This window comes from Crocuta crocuta, unplaced genomic scaffold (assembly GCF_008692635.1).
Source record: "Crocuta crocuta isolate KB4526 unplaced genomic scaffold, BGI_CrCroc_1.0 scaffold346, whole genome shotgun sequence".
Taxonomy (NCBI): domain Eukaryota; kingdom Metazoa; phylum Chordata; class Mammalia; order Carnivora; family Hyaenidae; genus Crocuta; species Crocuta crocuta.
Genome location: NW_027527957.1, coordinates 192,539 through 217,449, shown reverse-complemented (window position 1 = coordinate 217,449; position 24,911 = coordinate 192,539). Strand labels below are relative to the sequence as shown.

The 24,911-nt window shown below is 38.0% G+C and overlaps 1 protein-coding gene across 1 annotated transcript in view; it reads left to right on the top strand.

Annotated features, from left to right (window-relative positions):
• Window positions 1–24,911, top strand: part of TLL1 (tolloid like 1) — a 210,187-nt gene that overhangs the window by 990 nt on the left and 184,286 nt on the right. The gene's annotated exons all lie outside the window — the stretch shown is intronic.

Genomic DNA, 24,911 nt, shown 5'->3' with positions numbered 1-24,911 from the left:
CCGCGGCCGCCGACCACGTGAGCGCAGCGTCCCGGGGCTCCGCGGGCGCCCGGCCCCGGCGCATGGAGGTTGGCGTGACCCGAAGTCAGCGTGGACTCACGACCAACTTCGGAAGGAAGGTTACAGGGGCTGTTGGGGGCGAGTCGGTAGAGTTGTTTGTAAGAGGAAGGCACGTTCTGTCCCATCTCCAGAGGTGTGGGCTTTGGCGAGGCAGGGAGGAAGGGAGTGGGCAAAGTACCAAAAGTGTGACTGCCGCTCCGGACTCTGTGCGGGCTTGGTCGGTATGTGGCGGCGACTTCTTCCCTTTCATAGCGAGCTAAACCTTATTCACCCTTTCGTGGTCCTGAAGAAAGGAGAAATGTACAGTGAAAGAAAATGCTGGAAATTCCCTTGTACCGTTGATGACACATTGCTCCGACGAGGAGAGTAAGTTCGCGGTGTGCGCCTTATCAGATCTTCCTTGCTGCGCTCGCTCCTACGGATGATAGTTACTCAAAACTTGAAGTAGCTTAGTAGAAACTTGTCAGTCTGGAACTCAGAATTCTCATTTAACTCCGTTTTGTGTGTAAGTTTCCTCCTGACACCTTTAATGCTAAATCTGTCCCGCCAGAAGTTTCTCGGGCCTTCCCTGATGATGGTTTGGAAAACAAGACCTCATTCTGCTAGGCTGGGTGACTAGTAGCTGGACAGCCAGAATTTAGTACTGTAACAACTTCCCAAACATACTTTTTATTGAGAAATTTGTTTTGAATCGTGTTTACAACTGGGTGAAAATTGTGTACTTTCTTGTTTTAGATAAAGTAGAAATGAAGTGTTGTTTCTAAAGATGGTCTAGGAATACTGTGTCTATTCTGATGCTCTCTTGTGTGAAAGATTCAACCAGATATTAATATGAAAAGAAAAATAGGGCATGTGCATCATGGGCTTGATTTCAGGAAATTCAAGTAAAAGTTTATACCTTTAAAAATTCATTAACTTCAAATATGAATGTAAGAAGTGTCAACAATTAGTTAATACTCTTTTCAGAAATTATATTGTTTCGGCTTGTCTGATGTCAGAAATTGTCCAGAATAAGATTCCACAAACATAACTGTTTTTTCTTCTATTTAAGACTTTTTTCAATTTTGAAATTTAAATGGTTGCACCATGTGTATTGAAATATGACTCCAGGATAAATACTTATTATCCTCAGCAAATAAGCGTCTAGAGCAAGGAAGAAAATTTCTAAGAACATTTAGTTTTGTTTTTTCCTTCAGTATTGGGTTATTGTTGAGCATAACTGTTGAAGATAAAACAACTTTGAATGGATTATTACTCTAATCTTATTTCTTCCCTATCTTTGAATACAAGAGGCATACCTGTGTGTACATGTATGTTGTGTATATATCATGAAAGAGAAATAAGACGGCCCGAGTGGAAGGCTGAGAAGTATGTCCAAAATCTGATATCACTTTTTAAAAAGTTTTTTTAATGTTTATTTATGTATGAAAGAGAGAAAGAGAGAGAGAAAGCGCGTGCATGCACACACATGCAAGTGAGCAATGGGGAAGGGGTAGAGACAGAGGGAGACACAGAATCCCAAGCAGGCTCCAGGCTCTGAGCTGTCAGCACAGAACCTGACATAGGACTCAAACCCACGAACTGTGAGATCATGACCTGAGCTGAAATGGGATGCTTAACCAACTAAGGTACACAGGCACCACTGCCCACCATGTTTTTAAATGATCAACCCTACTTTTCAAAATTCAGTAATGTGAAGGCTTTAATTTATCATCTTGGCTAAAGAGTGACAAAATCCTTTTTTTTTCCTTGGCCTCCCTTTTGGCACTATATAAGACAAGTAAAAGTTGTAATAAAAGGAAAAAAGTAATACATTGAAATCCCAAACAAGAGTAAAAAGAAAAAGGTCACGAAAATGTGAAAGATGAGGACAGACAATATGAAAGAAGGCCACACAAAGGCAAGAGAGGGTGCTCTCCAGATTCTGGGGTACCTTTGATCTGCCTTTCCAAGAGCAGAGTGGAGGACATGGGCCATGAAATAAAGTCTCCTTTTTGAACTTCTCTAACAAAGGTCGTAATTTTTCTCAGACTATACAGTGGCTTGATGTCATAATGACTAATGAAATCATAAATTTTCAGCTCAACACAACAGCCTAATTGGGTGGAATTTGTGAATCTTCCCATTGCATAGATGGGAAAACAGATGCTCCATGAGGTCAAATGCTTGTTAAGATTATCCAGAACTTGATTCGAAGTCTCCTTGCTGCAAAACCTGGCATGCAGATAGACAGACAGACAGACAATAACACTGCATTCTTAGCTGGCCTTTTGGAGGCCTTCCTTGAAATGCAAACAATAGAAATTTGTCCATGTTTACTTGGAGTCTAGACTAATAGCAGTGCAGGTACTTTCATATCTGATAAGCATGAAATGACTAAGAACATAGTTTCATCTTTTCCAAACCCCATTAGAATATAAAGTTTTTGAGGACATAGGTTATAGCTGATTTTTAATGTTTATCACAGGGAGATAGGTTACCACTGTTGGTATGTAGCTGAAGTTCTCAATTCCATCTCAGTATCTAGAGACTATAAATATTCATCCCTCATCTACAAACTGCATTTTAACCAATATTGTGACCCAAGAAGAAATATGAATATAACTTCTTAAAATTGTGCCATTCTTAATACATTTGTGAAACAGTATACTTTGTATATCCATGAGAACTCTAATCTCAAGTTCATGGGGTAGAAAGGAAGCCTTGTGTTAATGTAATTGAACTTTCCCTTAGACATTTGGGTATAAGCAAAAGTAGATAAGTGAGTACAGCACAGCTTCATATATATTTATATAGCCAAATCTGTTAGGGCAGAATATAGGTAATTAATCTCTCACTATATATAGATGAACACAAAGATGCAGATAATTCGAAGGAATATCTTTCTTCATGTCTTTCTTCCTCACAGTATGTAGTCCTCTGAGTTTGCAATCTTACTCTGTCTAGTTCAGAAGGTTCCTGAGGGACACCAGGAAGCTGATGCGGCAGGAAGTCATTCCAGAACAGAGATGGAGGTGTCCTGTTTCACTGTTGTACTGTTCCAATAGGTGTTAATCTGTGAAGAGCCTGGGCAAATTCAGTGTGCAAGTTAATCTCTCAGATTTGTCTAGAGATTCCCTGGAAAAACAGAAACCTGATAAAGCAGCTCTGTGTTCCCTGACTCCTTCCCTTCTTTCTTGCTTTCTTTCTCTTTTTGTATTTAAGGGGGTATCCAGAAAGCTCAGGCAATCGAAATATAAGAGGTAGTGAGGGGACTGAAGAATTTCTCTTGTGAATGATGGGTAGAGGCTGAGGAGACCGATGACGTAAAGTGCTTGTCTAGAAGCTTTGTCCTTTCCTCTCGGACAAGTGTGAACACCCTGAAAAAAAGACTTTCTGCTTTGAATCTTCTGAGTAAATGACTCCTTTCCTTGGAAAAAATCCAAACAAGATTAAAGGTCAGTGACTTGCAAGGTTAAATTTGCCTTTAGAGTGGCATATACAAGCCTGTTTACATAGAAATGGGCTTTTGGCATCCTAAAGGATTCTTCTGTCTGCTTTTCTTTGTAATCAATGTCCCATTGTCCTCGTCTACTGATTTTTGGGCTAATTTTCATAAATTCATAATTTCTTGGTAAAGATCTTATTCTTTTGGTCCTCAGTGCTGTATTTTCTAGCTTCGTAGCCAGCCTCTTAGGTATGAGGTTTTAGAATTTGATGTTCAACCCTGTGTTTATTCTGTCATAATATTAAATCTTGAGGCATATATTTCTTGGTCAGTACCTCTCTAGGCTGCCAAAACCTCATTTAAAAATGCATTTCGTAGAGCGACTTCTCTTAACCAGAGTCTTCTCTTTTCGTTTTCATTCCTCAGAGCTTGTTTTGTTGTTGTTGTTTTCCTTCTGCTCCTGGTGCCAACTCAGAAGTGGCCAAAGTACGGTTTTTGCAAAAGGGATGGCTAGACATTATTATATTCTATACACTTGAATTCTGTTCACCATTTGCCAATAGGAATTCTTTAGCCCCTGTCGTGAGGCTCCGCATCCATTTTTGGCCCGTAACTGGCAGTTACTATCACTAGGTATGAATTAGATGGACTATTTCTTTCTTAACTGTATACCTCATAGAGGAAGCTAGCTCTGAAGCTCCTTTTTGTTTGTTTCCACATAGTCTTCTGATATCTTCCATATTTTGATCTCTGAAGAGGGTGGTATCATTTGCAGGTTCAAAATCTAACTAGAACCCCTTCTCTGAGGCAGTTCAAGTAATAATTAATGGAGTCTTTATGATTTCTAATTCAGCAGGTGCTGTGTGAGTCCTCCCTTCTCTGTTTAGGCCTCCTGAGTCTATGGTGGAACAGATAGAAGTGTCTAAGAGCCTAGCAAAGGCTTTTTGAGAAAGTTAGCACCTAATTCCCTACTTTTCCTCTTGCATCATGACGGCTCACTTTTCTACAAGAGCCTGATATATGCCATACATAGTTTCTTCTACAGACACCATATTGTCTTCCCCCATTATGTATGTAAGAATCCTATTTTTGTACATCTTAGCAACTTTACCTTATTTGAAATTTATATTCACTTGCCTGTAGTTACCATTATATTCTTTGTAAACCTTAAGAACATTAGTCATATTAATGATGCCTTTGGCCTTTTCATCAGTGAGTGTACAAGACAGAGGTTAGCCTTTCAATTTTTCTACAACTCAGGTGGATAATATCAAGTGCTAGTGATTTACCATCATTATTACTTTTTCTTTTTAGAATATTATCTATTGTGCTTAATAGTACCTTAGACCCATCTACTTAAGATATTTAAAACTAGGACCTCCCTAAGCTTTTCTAAGAATGCTTGGAAAAGATAGAGGCGAATAATCCATTTAAAATGAGGCCTTGCACATCCTGCTGGGACCATCTGGTGTCTGGGGAGGTGGGGGAAGGGGGCCGTGCTGCTCCCCTGAACTGTAGGAAAGCCCCCTGCAGCATCTTGAGCCAATAGCTAGGCCTGGGCCAGGCTGAGGTTCAGGTGCCTGGCAAGGTTTCCAGGGATGTAGGATATCCTCAAGTGAGGGAATTTTGAGGCCTCTTACAGTTCTTTCATATTCCAAGATCTGGAATTAATCCTGGACTTATCCTTCCTAAATGAAGGAGTTAAGAGGCCTCTCCCCAACCCTGGATATAGTAGAATGATTTAGCAATATGGCTTTAGTGGCTTATTTCCTTTAGTTATCTATTGAATACTGATGCTTGGGGAGGAGCATTAAAAACGATTTATAGCCTTAAAGTTATAGAATGAATTGCATAGAATGCATTCTTTCCCGGAGCACAGGAGGGAGGGAATCCGTTGCTTATTTATTTAGTTCTTGCCATTGTCCACCCTGAAAATGGGATATTGACTATTAGGTTTTGAGACATTGTGGGTTGGCTAAAGGAATGCTTGTTTTATCAGCTCTTTACAAAATGTGTGCTAATCCTGTCAAGCTGTTTTAAAGAGCTCAACTATATATTTGTATTAAGAAGTATTGTAAATTAGGTGTTAATTGAAATCCAGAAAGTGAACCAAGGAAGCATTTATCTTACTCTGCTCTTCTCTTGCAATTTACATTTATAGTTTGAGCTAAATTATTTGCTATAGGCCATTTTAGGAAAAAAAACTTTCTTGAATGATAAATAGTTCCTCAATGCTGAAACCATACATCAGAAGGTCAGAAGTGCTTCCAAATATATTCTTTTTCCTAAACAAAATCCAGTGTTGCTACTCAAAGCATTTACCTTAATGTTTTAAAAAAAATATTTCAAAAGTTTTTAACACACTACACCATTTTACAAATCAGGGGAGTTACTTGGGGATGGAGTCACAAAGCATGTATTTACTATTGACATTTGGTATCTTCCCTGTGTTGAACTTCCTATTGATGACATTCAATTTGTGTGTTGGGGGAGGCAGAGGTGGATGTGTAGGAGGGTAGAATAGTTTCTTCATTCTTTACATTTCTCATCTGTGTTACACTGTTAGCACGTGGATTGTTCCACAGGGAGTCCTTGAATGGCCCTGGGCCTAGGAGCTGATCTCAGCATTGTTGAGCTCGCTTCTTTGGCCATGAGCAGATTTGAAGTGTTTATTAGGATTATCTCTGTTCTTGGGCAGCATTGGGAACCCCCTTAGCACCATTTCAGCAGACTAGCCATACTGAAAGGATGGAGCTCTATTCCTCTGGGCTGAGCTCTCTGATCGCAAATACCTAGTAGATGAGGGTTTACGATACTTGGTGTTTTGTACCCAGATTATTGTGTTTTAACATATACCTCACAGTCTGAAAGTTAAACCTTTAAAACACTCCAGGGAAGAACATCATGTATAACTGGAAAACAGGCACATGGAGACCTTTCTAGAGAATGAATTCTTGGACCTCACATATCTAGCAATTGCCTTCATGAGTCATGTCAAAATAACACAGTTCATATTTTCACATTAAACATTTTACAGTCTCCTATCTTCACTATATGTTCATCAATTAATATTATTGTTATCTCCTTTGGACACATGAGGAAAGAGACTTAGGAAGGTTCAGTGGTGGGGCTGTCATGATAGTTACTGAGTGGTGAGAATTTGAACCTGGGTTCTCTATTTCAGTTGCCTTTTTTTTTTTTTTTTTTAATCCCCTGTAGTACCTTTTCAGCCAGTAGAAATGTATTAAGACTGGCAACTGAAGTGATGGTATTTGTGCTATGGGCATCTATCCATTTTGGCAAATGGTTTTCTTTAGTGAGAATGCATCTGTCTTTAACATTCTTCCCTTTTATAACCCATATACCGTATTGTCAGAGGAAGGCCAATACTTTCAATTGCATGGAATACAGGGGAGACCCTAGTCCCTTTCAAGAGTGTTCTCTGAGTGTGGAGAGTTGTAAAGGAAATGTCCAATTAGGTATGGGACGGATAAAAAAATGCATGTGATTAATTTTAATAGAGAAATATTTGAGCGCTAAATAGTGTCAGGGAGACACTGCTGACCATTGTCCCACGTATTTAATTGTGACAGCAGGCTTTTCATGTTAGTTAAGCCAGAGGCTAAATTGGATTTGAGCAGAATTGGTTGTCATTAGTGTCCGTTCTTGGCACAGGCTCTGACATTTTGTGTGGTAACGTGTTAAATTGTTTCACACTTTGGATTTGCTCTCTGAGTATTCATTGAATGCATGATTATGAGCCCATAAAGAGTGTGAAGAACATCCTTTCAAATGCAGGCGACTCAGGAAAGTGGTTTATTGTGTACAGTATGTATGTAAATGATGTGTAAATGCCTTTGAGAAAACAAATATGCTGTGAGAAGGTTCTTAAATAACTTTATCTTTTCAATCCTAACTTGTCTAAAAACCTTAAGGTCAAAAGCTTGAAAGCTTTGGGGGATCATAGGGTTAACTAAACTTCTTGGAACTTCAGTGTGGTTTCCTAACACTAGGAAGTCTGGCATGTTCAAAGTATATACTTTATGTAATATTTACTAAATTACAATTTCTTTGAAGAAAACATGCTACTTTTAGCAAATTATCATGTGTTCTAGAAGGAAGAGTTCCTGCTTGTATTTTTTTCTCAAACAAATGGGTAAGAACAAAATCTGGTGAAACAGGCTTCCCTTTTCTGTTTCCTTCTTTTCTAAACCTAAGAACCAAGCCGAAGTTTTTCTTTTTCATATAATTTTTAGTCCCAGGGGAAGAATAGTATTTATGTGGCCCTGGGAAGGGTGGCCTGCAGCAGTGACCAGGGGAGGAATAATAATTAGGTTTTGCCATCTGAAATGAGTACCTAAATCAGGGGTTTGTGTTGCCTTATGCTTCTGTGGGGAAAGATATTTATGAGATTTGCTGGGTGAACTAGTGTCCAAGAGTTAAAAACAGAAAAAAAGATATTGACTATAGGATACACTCCCATTGTGTGCAAGATTAAAAAGTTTACAGTAAGACCAGATTTCTAGTGTGTGTAATGGAAGAATGCAGCTTCATGTACAAAACTGTATGAATCATAAACAGTATCCTATAACATATCTTACCTCTGTATTGCATAGTACCTGTAGCTTAGTGTTTTAAGATAACTTACCATATGTCAACCAGTAATAGAATCAGAATTTGAATCCAGAACTCTGGATTCCATGTGTTGTCATGATGCTTCTTTCTTTTTTTCTTCCTTCTTCCTCTTTCCTCCTTCTTCCTCCTCCTTCTCCTTCTTCCTCTCTCTCTCTCCTTCTCAGATAGGTGTATATTTGGGATTGGCTTCAAATTGGGATTGGCTTCAAAAATTGTTGTTGTTCTTTTTTTTAAGACTTTAGGGAGACAGAATAGTGCATCTATTAAAAATTGGGGCTCCAGAATAAGATGGACATGGCTTCTTTCTTAAAAAAAATTTTTTTTTACATTTATTTATTTTTGAGAGACAGAGGGAGACAAAGCACAAGTGGGGAAGGGGCAGAGAGAGAGGGAGACACAGACTCCGGAGCAGGCTCTAGGCTCTGAGCTGTCCTCAGAGCCTGATGTGGAGCTCGAACTCAGAAACCATGAGATCATGACGTCAGATGCTTAACCGACTGAGCCACCCAGGTGCCCCGGACACGGTTTCTAATACCAGCCCCACCATATAGTAACTGTGTGTGACTTTATGGCAGTTCCTTTTACGCTTCAGTTTTCTGATCTATAAAGTGGAGATGATGTTATGATCCTCATGGGGTTATTATCAGAATTAAATGAATGTAAAGTAAAAATCACTCTGTCTGCAACAGAGTAAACACTGTATACTTTTTACTCGTAATACCATAAATATATATATAGAAGGTAGGGGATTTTTTTAAATTGCAACCACTTATTGGTGGGAAGATGATCTTTATAAAAACATTTGTAGATAAAGTTCTTTTTTCTTGTCATATATAAAAATGCATTCATATCTCAAGTCCTCTAAATCTTGCAGTTGAGAGGTTAAATCCCCAGGTAGAAAAAAAAGGGAGGCTTGGAAAGGTAACAGGGATATTTTCTTGGCTATTTGCTCAAATGCTTAATAAACACAAAATATATTGACAATTTTCAATTCACATTCCCTAATGTGTGAATAGAATCTTGGCTATATAGTCTTTCAGCAATTTCTGGTACAGATTTTATTTGCCATCTGGATTAACTTGAAGAGCTTACATACTCATAATCCTATGTTTACACAGAGCTAAGTGTAAGCACATGGCTCTAAGCTACAAATATTCGTGAATTCATCAAACCTTTGTTGAACACTTACTGTGGATGAAACATGGGTTTATCCTTGGAATTCCAGAAGTATGAAATATGACACAATGCCTGACCTGGTGTAGCCTTATCTTTACCACTTTTGGGTAGATAATACCTCAAAATAGATAATATATAGCTTATGTATTAATATTGCTTATATACCAATCACGTAACTATATGCTAAAGTTATTTCAATTTAGCCTTTGAAAATGGGTATCATTATAAATTGTGACAATCAAGATATATATTATGATAATTTTTTTCCTGGAATTTCCTTCACTCATGACATATGAAGTGTAAAGAGTAGAGCATAAAAACTTCCAAGCAAGTACTTCACAGGCTTTGTTATTTGGCAGTGGACTGGGATGGGATGTAACTAATAATTAATTGTGCAATTATTTGGAAGAAGTCTGTATTGGTAATATGATTTCCATTTGTTTTTCTCAGTTTGATTTAGAAATTTTTTTTTAATGTTTTATTTATTTCTGAGAGAGAGAGAGACAGAGATGGAGACAGAGACAGCATGAGCAGGGGAGGGTCAGAAAGAGAGGGAGACACAGAATCTGAAACAGGCTCCAGGCTCTGAGCTGGCTGTCAGCACAGAGCCCAACGCAGGGCTTAAATCCATGAACTGTGAGATCATGACCTGAGCCTAAGTCGGACGCTTAACCAACGGAGCCATCCAGACGCCCCTAATTTAGAAATTTTAACTTTTTTTGTCAACTTTTCCCACATTATCTGCTATACTACATTTATGTCCTTCATGCAATACCCTTACCCTTGAATACATCTCAGTGTACATGGCTGACTTTTCCTTTGCTTACAGGTCCAGGCAAAGCAAAAAGAAATGATAAATGAAAAAAAAAAGTCTAGTCGTTTTACTTGCAGTATTGTACTGTGGTTTTGAGAAGCAAATATAAGATTTGTTTTCTTTAAATAATTCTGTGTGGGTAGTAGTATGGCAGTTGGAAAACAAACTGGATTGGTAGTAAGAAATGTCATTTCCACTAGTGGCTCTGCTGTTGGATTTGCATGTAACCTTGGGGATGTCCCTTGATTTTCTGGAACCTAGTCTCTGAGGTTTAGAAATCTGTAAGGCTGTCTGAGCTACAAAGCTCTCTGAACCCTGGTGTCTCTGATATCAGAAGTAAGAGCCCCTCTGAAGTGGTACTAGAAAGTTGTGGGAAGACGTTTACACCTCTCCAGCAGGCACTTTTATTTTATTTTATTTTTTTAAATGTTTTTATTTATTTCTAGGAGAGAGAGAGAGAGACAGCGTGAGCAGGGGAGGGTCAGAGAGAGAGGGAGTCACAGACTGAAACAGGCTCCAGGCTCTGAGCTGGCTGGCAGCACAGAGCCTGACGCGGGGCTCAAACCCACGAACCGCGAGATCATGACCTAAGCGAAAGTCGGACACCTAACCGACTAAGCCACCCAGGCGCCCCTCCAGCAGGCACTTTTATTAAGGCCTAACTTTTCTCAGGACTCCTGCCAAATCATGGCAACCAACAGATTGCAGCTGCAATAGAGCTGTGCAATTCCCTGACTTGACTTTGCCAGAATTATCTTTGAAAGCATCTGTGAATAATTTCCCATTCCTCTTTTCCAACCTCAGTCCATCAGCAAAAAATCTGCCCAAACAGTGACCAGGTATGTGAGCGTCACCTATATGCTTTTCAGAACTTGTGAGTCTCACGTTGCTAGTAGAATCAAGTGTTGCTCTGTTTGTTTCATAGAAGGGATGATTGCGCTGCAGATGAGCAGGAAATGGTCAGGGATGGAGAAAATTTAGTTCTTTCGAGTCGATGTCAACATTCATAATGGAGAGAACATACAGCAAAGTTTTCCTCCCTTAAAGCATTTTATGAAATATACAATATATTAAAAGATGCATGCATTCCTATATCAATTAATCACATATCTATCCTTGAAAACATTCTTTTACTTGGCAGAAGTATACACTGTTCATTATCTCTATAACATTAAATTTCTCAAACCTTCAATTTATCTGAATTGTCTAGTCAAGAACTACTTTTTTCATCATAAGTTAATTTCTTTCATGTACATTTCTTTATTTTTATTATTATTTTTTTAATGTTTTATTTATTTCTAGGAGAGAGAGAGAGAGACAGCGTGAGCAGGGGAGGGTCAGAGAGAGAGGGAGACACAGACTGAAACAGGCTCCAGGCTCTGAGCTGGCAGTCAGCACAGAGCCCGACGCGGGGCTCGAACCCACGAACCGCGAGATCATGACCTAAGCGAAAGTCGGATGCTTAACCGACTAAGCCACCCAGGCGCCCCTCTTTTATGTACATTTCTTTAAATGAAGAGTCTCAAATTCTCAAATCATTGTCAGAGGAAGTTTTCATTCTTGAGCTTATATAATAGTAAAGAATGAACTCCAATAGAAATTAATAGCATGAATCTAGGTAGTATGGTTTAATCTAAGAACACTGGATATTGTGTCAGGAGACCTCCGTGCATGTGTGGAGTCTTCTGTGTTTAATTATATTACTTTGGTCTACTTAATGCTGCTGAACTTAAATTCTCTCATTTGTAAAATATGGGGATAGTGATACCTAGTCTATAAAACAGGTAAGGATTGTAGTGCATAAGTGTGGTGCACTGTACAAATGTAAATTAATACAACCAACGTTTTACACTTGGTGTGTTTTCAGGAAGATTGGCAAATACAAGATGTGTCCCTTCCTATTAAGATTTCAGTATCTACCAGAAAAAAGCAACAGACATTTCAGTTATCATTATGAAAGTGTAACAAACAAAATATTGTGATAACAAAGAGGGAAGAATGCATTAGTTATGTTTGGCATTGGGAAGACTTCTTAAGGACAGTGGCATTTGAGTTGGATCTTGGTCTTATAAATATTTTCCTGGACAAAAGGTGGTGCAAAACTTTATAGAGTCAAATAACTAAGATAAAAACTTAAGTGATGTATGGAGACCCATGGAATTTTATGAAAAAGAAAGTGGTAAATAGTCTAATGTGGTTAATATAGAGGGTATATAAAGGTTTGTGCTTTGGCAAGAAATGATTTGGGAAGGTGTGATATAAAAGGATTTGTAATGCCCAGAGCAGGTGTGAATTTGATCCCCTTTGTAGAGGGATAGGGATTTATCAAAAACTTAGATCAGATTACTGGCCTGATAACAGCCTTAACTTTTTTAAGGTAAGTGAGGATGTAAAAAATGGCCTCATGTGGAAGCTGTAGGAAATAAGGAGCAAGTGGAAGCACTGAGGCTTGTTATAGCTATAGGAAAAGTAGTGGCCAGGTGTTGGTAAGTATTTGCACTTGTACTATGGCAGTAGTTATAGAAAAGAGGGATTGGATTTATGAGACCAGTCACCAACTGGACGGTCTTGGAGTGAAGGTCAGAGGATAGAAGAAAGGAAGGACTCAAACATGATGTCTCCATGGCTGTATATTTGAGTGACTGGGGAAACAGTGATACAGATCAATCAAGGTAAGAAACACACACACACACACACACACAAAGAAAAGAAAAGAAAAGAAAAGAAAAGAAAAGAAAAGAAAACAAGTTTGTCTTTTGTAAAGCAAATAAATTTGGCTTGGAAATCCCTTTGAGTTGCACATACCTGCTGTTTGTTATCATAGGTCCCTTTTTGTTGTTATTCTTCAGGAATATATTGGTTATATTGTATTCTGTATTAGCTTTCAAATCAACAGTCATGTCCTACTGTTTAGATTTAGTTTGGAATTGCCTTGAATCTCTGGATTAATTTAGAGAGAATTATTTTTATGATATTGACTCTTCCAGTCCATGAATATGGTATATAACTGCATTTGTTTGCCTTCTTTAATACTGTTAAACACATTTTTAGTATTTTTTTTAAATGTTTTATTTATTTCTAGGAGAGAGAGAGCGCGCGACAGCGTGAGCAGGGGAGGGACAGAGAGAGAGGGAGTCACAGACTGAAATAGGCTCCAGGCTCTGAGCTGGCAGTCAGCACAGAGTCCGATGTGGGGCTCGAACCCCCAAACCGCGAGATCATGACCTGAGCGAAAGTCGGACGCTTAACCGACTAAGCCACCCAGGCGCCCCACATTTTTAGTATTTTTAACTATAAGGATTTTTTCTGCATGTTTTGACAAACATGTTTATTTGTATATATTTTCTATTTTTTGATGATATAAAAAATTTCTCTTAAGTCACTTGGGGCTTATGTAGAAATGCATTTGATTTTTGATATGTTTACTTTTTACCGCAAATCCTTGCCAGTCTCTCATTAATTCTAATTATTTATTTGTATATTCTTCACATAGGCCACCAAATGATCTGCAGTAAAGATGTAGCTTTGTTTATGGGGTGCCTGGGTGGCTCAGTTGGTTAAGCTTCTGACTTCGGCTCAGGTCATGGTCTTGTGGTTTGTGAGTTAAGCCCTGCATCAGGCTCTGCTGACAGCTCAGAACCTGTAGCCTGCTTCAGATTCTGTGTCTCCCTCTCTCTCTGTTCCTCCTCTTCTCATGCTCTGTCTCTCAAAAATAAATAAATGTTAAAAAAACTAAAAAAAAAGATGTAGCTTTGTTTCTTCCTTTACAACACCTATGCCTTAAATTTAACTTAGTCTTTCTTGCCTAATATGCTGATAGTGTTCCAGTGTTATATGTAATTGGTTGAACCCAATTTCTAACATAATACCTTATTCTTTCTTCCATCCTTCCATTCACTTTATTGATAGTATTTTAGAACTTTTGTTTCTGTGTTTATTAGTTTAACTGACCTGTCTTCTACTGTTCTTGATGGGTTTTGGTGTCAAGGTTGTGTTAGCTTCATAAATACTCTGGCATATTTTGTGGAGGATTGGAGTGATTTGTTCTTTCAGTGAATTTAAAGAATTTTTCTTCGTTTCTGTGCGGTGTATGGCATTCCTAACAGTTCAAGCTTAAACTAAATTCTCTGCTAGAATTTATTGTGCTACCATGGTAGGATAAATTTAGAATGCAAACCCACTTTGGGGGTGATTTTTGCATATGACATTTGAAGATATTTGCTTTCCTCTCTTCTGTTTAATTTCAGACTTCTAGATAATCAGGTTTTGTCCAGTTACCTGGGGTGGTAGGAGTTTAATTTCCATTCTTCCTTATGCTGAGACGGCCCAGATTTGAGAGTTTCAGATTTTTGGAGAGTTATCCTATTATACTTCCAGCTTTAATGGGCCTTTCACTGTGTCTTCTTTCTTCTGGGCCCTGGATGACAACAAGATTCAATACCAAGCTTGGCAAATGCCCTCTCTTGAGAGATGGCTTTAGTCTTCTACCTATTTCTCTGGGTTTCCTCCTTCACTCAGCCAGAAAATGTTTACTCATCCCATAATACATTCAGGGAGACTTTTAAAATATTTTATCTACCAATTTTACTTATGCAAGAAGCTCCAGTACCTCATCTGCTATGTTGGTAGAAACAGTAGTATTTGTAAAGGATTTTAAATGTTAAAAAGGACTTTATAATGTCAAGCATCGTCAAGGCATTTTTTAAAGGAATTTAGAAATTATGGTGATTAAATGGCTTTATTTAAAACTGATTTACATCAAAAAATAGAATAGTTTTCTTTAAGATTGTTTTTATATGCAACTCTAGTAAAAGAGCTTGACCTTCAAAAAATATAAAATATAACGAATTTATCATTTTATGTTGAATATAACCATAAGGTCTTCTATGACAAGATAGCATATGTCTAATTTGGTTCTTCATGATCAAGCCACCATTTGTTTTAGCTGACTTTTCATTAGCTGACATTTAGTTGACATTCATTTGGCCCTAGGTATGCACAAGAGCTCCAGAAATTTCATGAATTTTGTGTGAAGATTTCATTGTAAATTAAACATTTTCATGACCTTCACATGAAAGAATTCAATTCAACTTTTAGGGGGGAAAATCCACATGAATTCAAACTAGCCGTTGTGATTTGCAAGGGAAAGAAAGACGGTGCTTAAATGAAGCAGTCTGCCAGTCACCTGCACTGACTTGCTGCCTTAAGGCAAATATGATTACTCTTGAACCTTGTTAGAAAAAGCTAGGATTATGCTTTTCTTTAATTTACTGTGATGTAGATCAGGAATGTATTTTAGCATTTTTTTGATATGTAATGCATTCTATTTTATTGATTTCAAAAACATACAGAAGCAATCCACCACTATTCGATCTATTATTTTTTTGAATCAAAGGTTTTCCTTTTTTCCTTTCACCTTTAAAATAAGCAGAATTTTCTTAACCTCTCCTCACATGGTTATGAAAACTTTTACTAATATGACAGTAACCTTAAATAACAATGAACTCATTCAAAATTTTCTGTATTACTTTTTAGTAATAGGTGCTCAAAGGAAATATTATTCCTGAATTTGTAAAAATATAACTCTGAGTGTACTCTTAGAGACTACAGCTGAAACTTCTCATATTAGAGGCCCTGTAATGCTGTTTTGAAGTCCTAACCAATCCCAATTATCATGCTTAACCTGTGTTGAAACAGATTATGCAAATAGGTAAAGTGGGTGGTGGTGATTTGGACGTATGAATGGAGGTGAGTTAGCGCATGTGTCATTCACTGATTCAGTATGGTTTGTTGAAAACAGGCTATTAATGATTTCTTTGAATCAAGCATTGCTCGCTCTGTGCCTCTTTTAAAACACAGATACTCTTTGCTGGGTAAGTATTAAGTCATTAATGTGAAAATCATTAACGTGGAAGATTAGGCGATTTTTATAAATGAACTAGGAACAGAAATAAGAGGGTGGAGAAAACAGCTCCGAGGAGAATCCAGTCCGACTTCACCACTGTGCCTTTGGGCAGCTCCTACTCTGGGTCCCTGCAGTTAGCGAGGCTGTAAGCTTGTACTGAGCTCTTGAGTGACAGTACTTGATAGTCTCATAAACTTATACACTTCCGTAGAATGATAATAATTTTTAAACTGCTCTTTTTAGTAAGGTTTTCTATATAGAGGGTCACTACTTAAATTTGATCCAAATTAGGTGACCATATTTCTTGAAATGCAACTGAATAAAATCTTAATAAATTCAAATGATGGAACTTGTGCTTCTAGCCAGACAGGGGTAAAAGGGACTAGATTATCACTGTGCCTGAAGCAGCTAAAAAACTGGACAAAATATAAGGAATAATAGTTCCAAGACATTGAGCATCAAGCAGCAAGGACAGTGATCTTTGTCAGCTGTGCTGACAGCTCAGAGGCTGGAGCCTGCTTCTGATTCTGTGTCTCCCTCTCTCTCTCTGCCCGTCCCCTGCTCATGCTCTGTCTCTGTCTGTTTCTCAATAATAAATAAATGTTTAAAAAATTTAAAAAAGTAAAATCTGAGAAGCATTTCTCCAGAGTATTGGGAAAAACTCTAGAGTAAACACTGTGCTGGTTCTTTCTAACAAAACTTGAAGAAGAAGAAAAAAAAAAAAGACCAGAAAGGATCTAAATAACTTAACTGTTTCCCAGAGCAAAACTCAAGGATGTTTATAAGAATGTAAAAATATCCAGCAACCAACAAGTTAAAATTCAATCAGTATTGCATCTGGCATACAATCAATATTGCTGCATTGCTTTAAGAGGCAACAAAACAAAGATGAAAAGCAACTCCCAAAACAAAAAGAAAATACTGGAAACAATGGAAATGTTCTCATTAAAAAATTGGTTAAGATCTGTTCTATCGTTGAATAGACATAAAATGAAGATACTGAAAGAATTAGTTAAGCCCATGTCTTTCGACCTAGAGAGATATCCATGGTATAAGAAATGAAAAAAAAAAAAAAGAGAGCTTTCAAAAATGGCACAAACAAAAGTTATATATTTGTCTATATATTGTTTATATATGAAAGATAAAAAAATAAAAAAAAATAAGGAAGGATACATACCAGAGTACTAGTATTTGCTAAGTAAATGCCAATCGAAATTGGGTGTGTAGTCCATATACAGACATACCTGACTTTATCATACTTTACTTCATTGAATTTTGGAAGTGGTGTGGGGTTTTTTGTTTTGTTTTGTTTTGTTTTTTATGAATCAAAGGTTTGAGGCAACCCTTCATTGAGCAAGTCTGTCTGTTAGTGCCATTTTTCCAATAGCATATTCTTACTTCATGTCTCTGTCACATTTTGGTAAGTCTCACAATATTACAAATATTTTTATCATTATATTTGTTATGATGATCTGTGATTAGTGTTATGACTCAATGAAAGCTTAGATGACGGTTAGCATTTTTTAGCAATATTTTAAAAAGTTTTTTAGTGTTTATTTATTTTTGAGAGAAAGAAAGAGAGGGAGAGAGAGAGCACGTGCTGCACAAGCAGGGGAGGGGCAGAGAGAGAGAGAGGAAGACACAGAATCTGAAGCAGGCTCCAGGCTCTGAGCTGTCAGCACAGAACCCGACCTGGGGCTTGAACTCACAAACCATGAGATCTTGACCTGAGCTGAAGTCAGATACCTAACTGACTAAGCCACACAGGTGCCCCCAAAGTCTAGACTTTTAACAACTGTCTCATACTGCTGCTCCATTTAAAAAAATAAAAGAAATACAGAATTAAGGGGAAAAAATCTAGCACACAAACTACCTGGTTAATTTACGGTAGACAGCCAACCAATTTAGGTGAAAAGCAGAGAATTATTTAAACTACAAGGAAGAAGATAAGATATATTTAATTAGTTTTAGATTAATTATTGCAGGTTCCTTGGGCTTATCCACAAAAGAATAATTACATGACTAGCCAATTCTTTTAAATTAAAAAAATTTTTTTTAAATGTCTTTATTTTGTTTTGAGAGACAGAGACAGAGAGCAAGCAGGGGAGGGGCAGAGAGAGAGAGGAAGACACAGAATCTGAAGCAGGCTCCAAGCTTAGAGCTGTCAGCACAGAGCCCAACACGGGGCTTGAACCAACGGACTGTGAGATCATGACCTGAGCCGAAGTCAGACGCTTAACCGACTGAGCCACCCAGGTGCTAATTGACTAGCCAATTTTTAAAAATTTGCTTTTCTTCATCCTTAATGAATTACCTCTCTGAATGAGGCCTGTATTTCAGTGTAGTCATTCTATACTAAGGTTCCTTTTGCCAGCTTCTCCATTTCTCTATTTTGCCCTTTTCTTTTCCATTTGATTTGATGTCGTATCCCTGGAACTGTTCCACTGAGGAATCAAAATCACTTCCAGAATTTTAGCTTCCTAACTTTGACTTTTCCTTAAACCTGTTTTATATTTTCTGCATCATTGTAGTAGAGAAATCAGTAAGCATTTATTTTGCTAATTGTTTGTAACTAAAACATGTAGAACAAAACAAACTCAAGAGATCCTGACAGCTTGCTTATTTTTCTTGAAATTATTTGAGTTTGGATTTTTGACACAGTGGTCTCAAAAAAGTTTAAAAATGATAAACATACAACTTGGTAACTGTTTCTTCTTATGGAAACTATGCGTATGACCAGACTTCAGCATGAGCTAATATTTAAAGATATGTCATGCTTATGCTTTTATTTTATTTTTTCTTAAATAGTTTATTGTCATGTTGGTTTCCATACAACACCCAGTGCTCATCCCAACAAGTGACCTCCTCCATGCCTATCATCTGCCTTCCCCCCTCCTACCCCCATCAACCTTCAGTTTGTTCTCAGCAATCAAGAGTCTCTCATGGTTTGTCTCCCTCCCTCTCCCCAACTATTTGTTCCCTTTTCCTTCCCCATGGTCCTCTGCTAAGTTCCTCCTAATCCACTTGTATGTACAGACATATGGTATCTGTCCTTCTCTGCCTGATTTATTTCGCTCAGCATAATACCATCAAGTTCTATCCACGTTGCTACACATGGCCAGATTTCATTCTTTCTCATTGCCTTTGTAGTATTCCATTGTATAGATAAACCACATCTTCTTGATCAGTTCGTCAATTGATGCACACTTAGGCTCTTTCCGTGTTTTGGCTATTGTTGAGAGTGCTGCTATGAACATTGGGGTACATGTGCCCCTATTTATCAGCACTCCTGTATCCTTTGGGTCAATTCCTAGCAATGCTATTGCTGGGTCATAGGGGAGTTCTATTGTTAATTTTTTGAGGAACTTCCACACTGTTTTCCAGAGGGGCTGCACCAGTTTACATTCCCACCAACAGCATAGGAGGGTGCCCGTTTCTCCACATCCTCACCAGCATCTAGAGTCTCTTGATTTGTTCATTTTACCACTCTGACCGGCATGAGGTGGTATCTCAGTATGGTTTTGATTTGTATATCCCTGATGATGAGTGACGCTAAGCATCGTTTCATGTGTCTGTTGGCCATCTGGATGTCCTCTTTGGAGAAGTGCCTGTTCATATCTTCTGCCCATTTCTTCACTGGATTAGTTTTTCAGGTGTGGAGTTTGGTGAGTTCCTTATGGATTTTGGATACTAGCCCTTTATCTGATATGTCATTTGCAACTATCTTTTCCCATTCCGTCAGTTGCCTGTTAGTTTTATTGATTGTTTCTTTTGCCATACAGAAACTTTTAATCTTGATGAGGTGCCAACAATTCATTTTTGCTCTTGATTCCCTTGCCTTTGGGGATGTGTCAAGTAAGAAATTACTGCGGTGGAGGTCAAGGAGGTTGTTTCCTGCTTTCTTCTCTAGGGTTTTGATGGTTTCCTGTCTCACATTCAGGTCCTTTATCCACTTTAAGTTTATTTCTGTGAATGGTATGAGAAAATGATCTAGATAATTCTGCATGTTGCTCTTCAGTTCTCCCAGCACCATCTGTTAAAGAGGCTGTCTTTTTTCCATTGGATACTCTTTCCCGCTTTGTCAAAGATTAGTTGGTCATACATTTGTGGGTCCAATTCTGTGTTCTCTGTTCCATTCCATTGGTCTATGTGTCTGTTTTTGTGTCAATACCATACTATCTTGATGATTACAGCTTTGTAGTAGAGGCTAAAGCTTGGGATTGTGATGCCTTCCATTTTGGTTTTCTTCTTCTATATTACTTTGGCTATTTGGGGTCTTTTGTGGTTCCATACAAATTTTAGAATAGTTTGTTCTGGTTTTGAGAAGAATGCTGGTGCAATTTTGATTGGGATTGCGTTGAATGTGTAGATTGCTTTGGGTAGTAATGACATTTTAATGATATTTATTCTTCCGACCCATGAGCATGGAATACTTTTCCATTTCTTTGTGTCTTCTTCAATTTCCTTCATATGTTTCCTATAGTTTTCATCATACAGATCTCCTATATGTTTGGTTACCTTTATTCTTAGGTATTATGGTTTTTGTGCAGTTGTGAATGGGATCAGTTTCTTGATTTCCCTTTCTGTTGCTTCATTATTGGTGTATAAAAATGCAACTAATTTCAGGATGTTGATTTTGTACCCTGCAACTATGCTGAATTCATGGATCAGTTCTAGTAGGCTTCTGGTGGTATCTGTTGGGTTTTCTATGTAGAACATCATGTCATCTGCAAAAAGTGAAAGTTTGACTTCTTCCTTGCCAGATCCGATGCCTTTTATTTCCTTTTGTTGTCTGATGGCTGATGCTAGGACTTCCAGCACTATGTTAAACAATAGTGGTGAGAGTGGACATCCTTGTCGTGTTTCTGACCTCAGGGGGAAAGCTCTCAGTTTTTCCCCATTGAGGATAATGATTGCTGAGGGCTGCTCATAAATGGCTTTTATGTTTAAGTAAGTTCCTTCTATCCCGACTTTCTTGAGGGACTTTATTAAGTAGGGATGATGTATTTTGTCAAATGCTTTTTCTGCATCTATTGACAGGATCATATGGTTTTTATCTTTTCTTTTGTTAATGTGATGTATCATATTGATTGATTTGTGAATATTGAACCAGCCCTGTAACCCAGGAATACATCCCACTTGATCATGGTGGATAATTCTTTTTATGTGCTCTTGCATTCGATTTGCAAATATCTTGATGAGGATTTTTGCATCCGTATTCACTAAGGATATTGGCCTATAGTTCTCTTTTTTTGCTGGGTCTCTGTCTGGCTTGGGAATCAGAGTGATGCTGGCTTCGTAGAATAAGTCTGTAAGTTTTCCTTTAATTTCTATTTTTTGGAATAGCTTGAGAAGAATGTGTATTAATTCTTTTTTAAAAGTCTGGTAGAATTCCCCAGGGAAGCCATCTGGCCTAGGGCTCTTATTTGTTGGGAGATTTTTGATAACTGATTCGATTTCTTCACAAGTTATGGGTCTGTTCAGATATTCTATCTCTGCCCATGTGAATTTTGGTAGTGAGTGTGCATTTAGGAATTTGTCCATTTTTTTCTGACNTCTGAGGGATTGGTTGTAATAAATCCATTTTCATTCATGATTGTGTCTATTTGGGTGCACTCTTTTTTCTTTTTGAGAAGCCTGGCTAGGGTTTGTTAATTTTTTTAAGAAACCAACTCTTGGTTTCATTGACCTGTTCAACTATTTTTTGGATTCTATATTGTTTATTTCTGCCATGATTTTTTATTATTTCTCTTCTCCTACTGGGTTTGGGGTGCTCATGTTGCTCTCCTTCCAGTTCCTTTAGGTGCACTGTTAGCTTTTGTACTTGTGCTTTTTCTAATTTCTTGAAATAGTTGCACTCTTGAAATTGAGTGCAGTGTACTTTCCTCTTAGGACTGACTTTGCCACATCCCACAGAGTTTGAATTGTTGTGTTTTCATTTTTTTCCATATATTTTAAAATTTCTTCTCTAATTGCCCGATTGACCCATTCATTCTTTAGTAGAGTGTTCTTTAACCTCCATGTTTTTGGAGGTTTTCCAGACTTCTTCCTGTGGTTGATTTCAAGTTTCAAAGCATTATGATCTGAAAGTGTGCATGGTATGATCTCAATTCTTTTATATTTATTGAGGGCTCCTTTATGACCCAGTATGTGATCTATCTTGGGGAATGTGCCATGAGCACTTGAGAAGAAAGTGAATTCCATGGCCTCAGGATGTAGAGTTCTAAATATATCTGTCAAATCCATCTGGTCCAATGTGTCATTCAAGTCCATTGTTTCTTTAGTGATTTTCTGTCTAGTTGATCTATCCATTGCTGTAAGTGGAGTATTAAAGTCCCCTGCTATTAGCACATTCTTATCCATAGGATTGTTTCTGTTTGTGATTGTTTTAAGTATTTGGGTGCTTCTGAATTTGGTGCATAGACATTTACAATTGTTAGTTCTTCCTGATGGATAGACCCTGTAATTATTATAGAATGCCCTTCATCCCTTGTTACTGCCTTTACTTTAAAGTCCAGCTTGTCTGATATAAGTATGGCTACTCCTCTTTCTTTTGACTTCCAGTAGCATGATAGATATTTCTCCATCCCCTTACTTTCAATCTGAAGGTGTCCTCAGCTCTAAAATGAGTTTCTTGTAGACAGAAAATAGATGAATTTTGTTTTTTTATCCATTCTGCTACCCTATGTCTTTTGTTTGGTTTTAATTTTTTTTAATGTTTTATTTATTTCTAGGAGAGAGAGAGAGACAGAGTGAGCAGGGGAGGGTCAGAGAGAGAGGGAGTCACATACTCTGAAACAGGCTCCAGGCTCTGAGCTGGCAGTCAGCACAGAGCCTGACACGGAGCTCGAACCCACGAACCGCAAGATCATGACCTAAGCGAAAGTCGGACACTTAACCGCCTAAGCCACCCAGGCGCCCCTACCCTATGGCTTTTGATTGGAACATTTAGTCCATACACATTTCAGTGTTACTATTGAAAAATATGGATTTAGAGCCATTGCGTTCTTTGTAGGATTCATGCTTGTGGTGGTGCCTCTGGTACCTTGCGTTCCTTGCAACATTTCCCTCATAGAGTCTCCCTCAGGATTTCTTGTAGGGCTGGTTTAGTGATGATGAATTCTTTCAATTTTTGTTTATTTGGGAAGACTTTTGTCTCTCCTTCTATTCTGAATAACAGGCTTGCTGGATAGAGAATTCTTGGCTGCATAATTTTTCTGTTCATCACATTGAAGATTTCCTGCCATTCCTTTCTGGCCTGCCAAGTTTCTGTAGATAGGTCTGTCACCACTCTGATAGGTTTCCCTTTGTATGTTAGAGTCCTTTTATCCCTAGCTGGTTTCAGAATTCTTTCTTTGTCCTTATATTTTGCCAGTTTCACTATGATATATCGTGCAGAAGATCGATTCAAGTTACATCTGAGGGGAGTTCTCTGTGCCTCTTGGATTTCAGTGTCTGTTTCCTTTCCCAGATTGGGGAAGTTCTCTGCTATAATTTGTTCAAGAACTCCTTCAGTGCCTTTCCATCTTTCTTTCTCTTCTGGAATTTCTACGATACAGATATTGTTCCATTTGATTGTATCACTCAACTCTCAAACTCTCCTTTTGTGTTTCTGGATCAGTTTATCTCTTTTTCTTGGCTTCCTCTTTTTTTATAATTGTGTCTTCTATTCACCTACTCTCCTCTCTGGCTCTTCAATCTGTGCATTGGACGCCTCCATTTTATTATGCACCTCATTTATAGCATTTTTTAAATTCATCGCAACTATTTTTAAGCTCCATAGTCTTTGTAGCTATAGTTTCTCTGATGTCTTCCATGCCTTTTTCAAGCCCAGCAATTAATTTTATAACTATTGTTCTAAATTTTTGTTCATTTATGTTGTTTATATCTGTTTTGAGCAGTTCTTTAGCTGTCATTTCTTCCTGGAATTTCTCTAGAGGAGAGTTCTTCCATTCCGTCATTTTGGGTAGCTTTCTGTCTCTTGTTAGTTTTAAAAGCTTGTTATGCACTCTGCACCTGTGAATACTGCTGTATTAAAGAAGGCTCTTTGACTGTCCAGGGCCTGTCCGTTCAGGAAGTTTTCTTTGAATGGTGTCTCTTGGTCTCTCTTATTGAGACTTTGGTTATTTTATTTCCCTACTCGTAGTGGTATTTGAGACTCTCCACCATATGTACTTTGGCTTGTTTCTTGAAGTAGCCCTATAAAGTTCTTTTCTCAGTGGACTTTGTCTACTTTTCCTCCCAAACTCCTGTGAATCTGTCAGAGTCCCTATGGCTTCTGGCCTTCTCTGTTTGGGAGACAGGGGGATTGAAATAAACGGAGTTCCCTACTTCTCCACCATCTTGCCTCTGAGACTGGTTCTGGAGGTAAGAAGTCCCAAATCAGTCTCTCTGGGCTAAAATCTAGATGTTGGCAGAGCTGGTTCCTTCTGGAAGCTCCGGGGAAGAACGCTTCATTGAATTTTCAGCTTCCAAAGACTCCCGTGTTCCGTGGCTCGTGGCTGTTTCCTTGCAACACTCCAACTATGCTTCTATTAAAAGACCATCATGCCATAGGTGTATTCATTTTTGGACTCCCACCATGATGCCTTTTCTCTTTTAGGGCCATAGTAGATACTTCTTTCAATATAGGAAGCATGGGTTTTGTTAATCACAAGATGTTAAAGTAATACCTCTGCATTTTATCAAATAGGTACATCAGCTATAAAAAATGTATACTTTTTCATTTACTAGGCACCTGTAGAATATGTGAGAAATTAAAGGGTATCTCATAGAGCATGTCTTGTTCTCAAAAGACATTATACTCTGGTCAAGAGCAATAGAATATATATACAGATGATTGTCATTAAAAAATGCATAGTAAGGCCAGTTTCACAGAGGCCACTTTATAAACT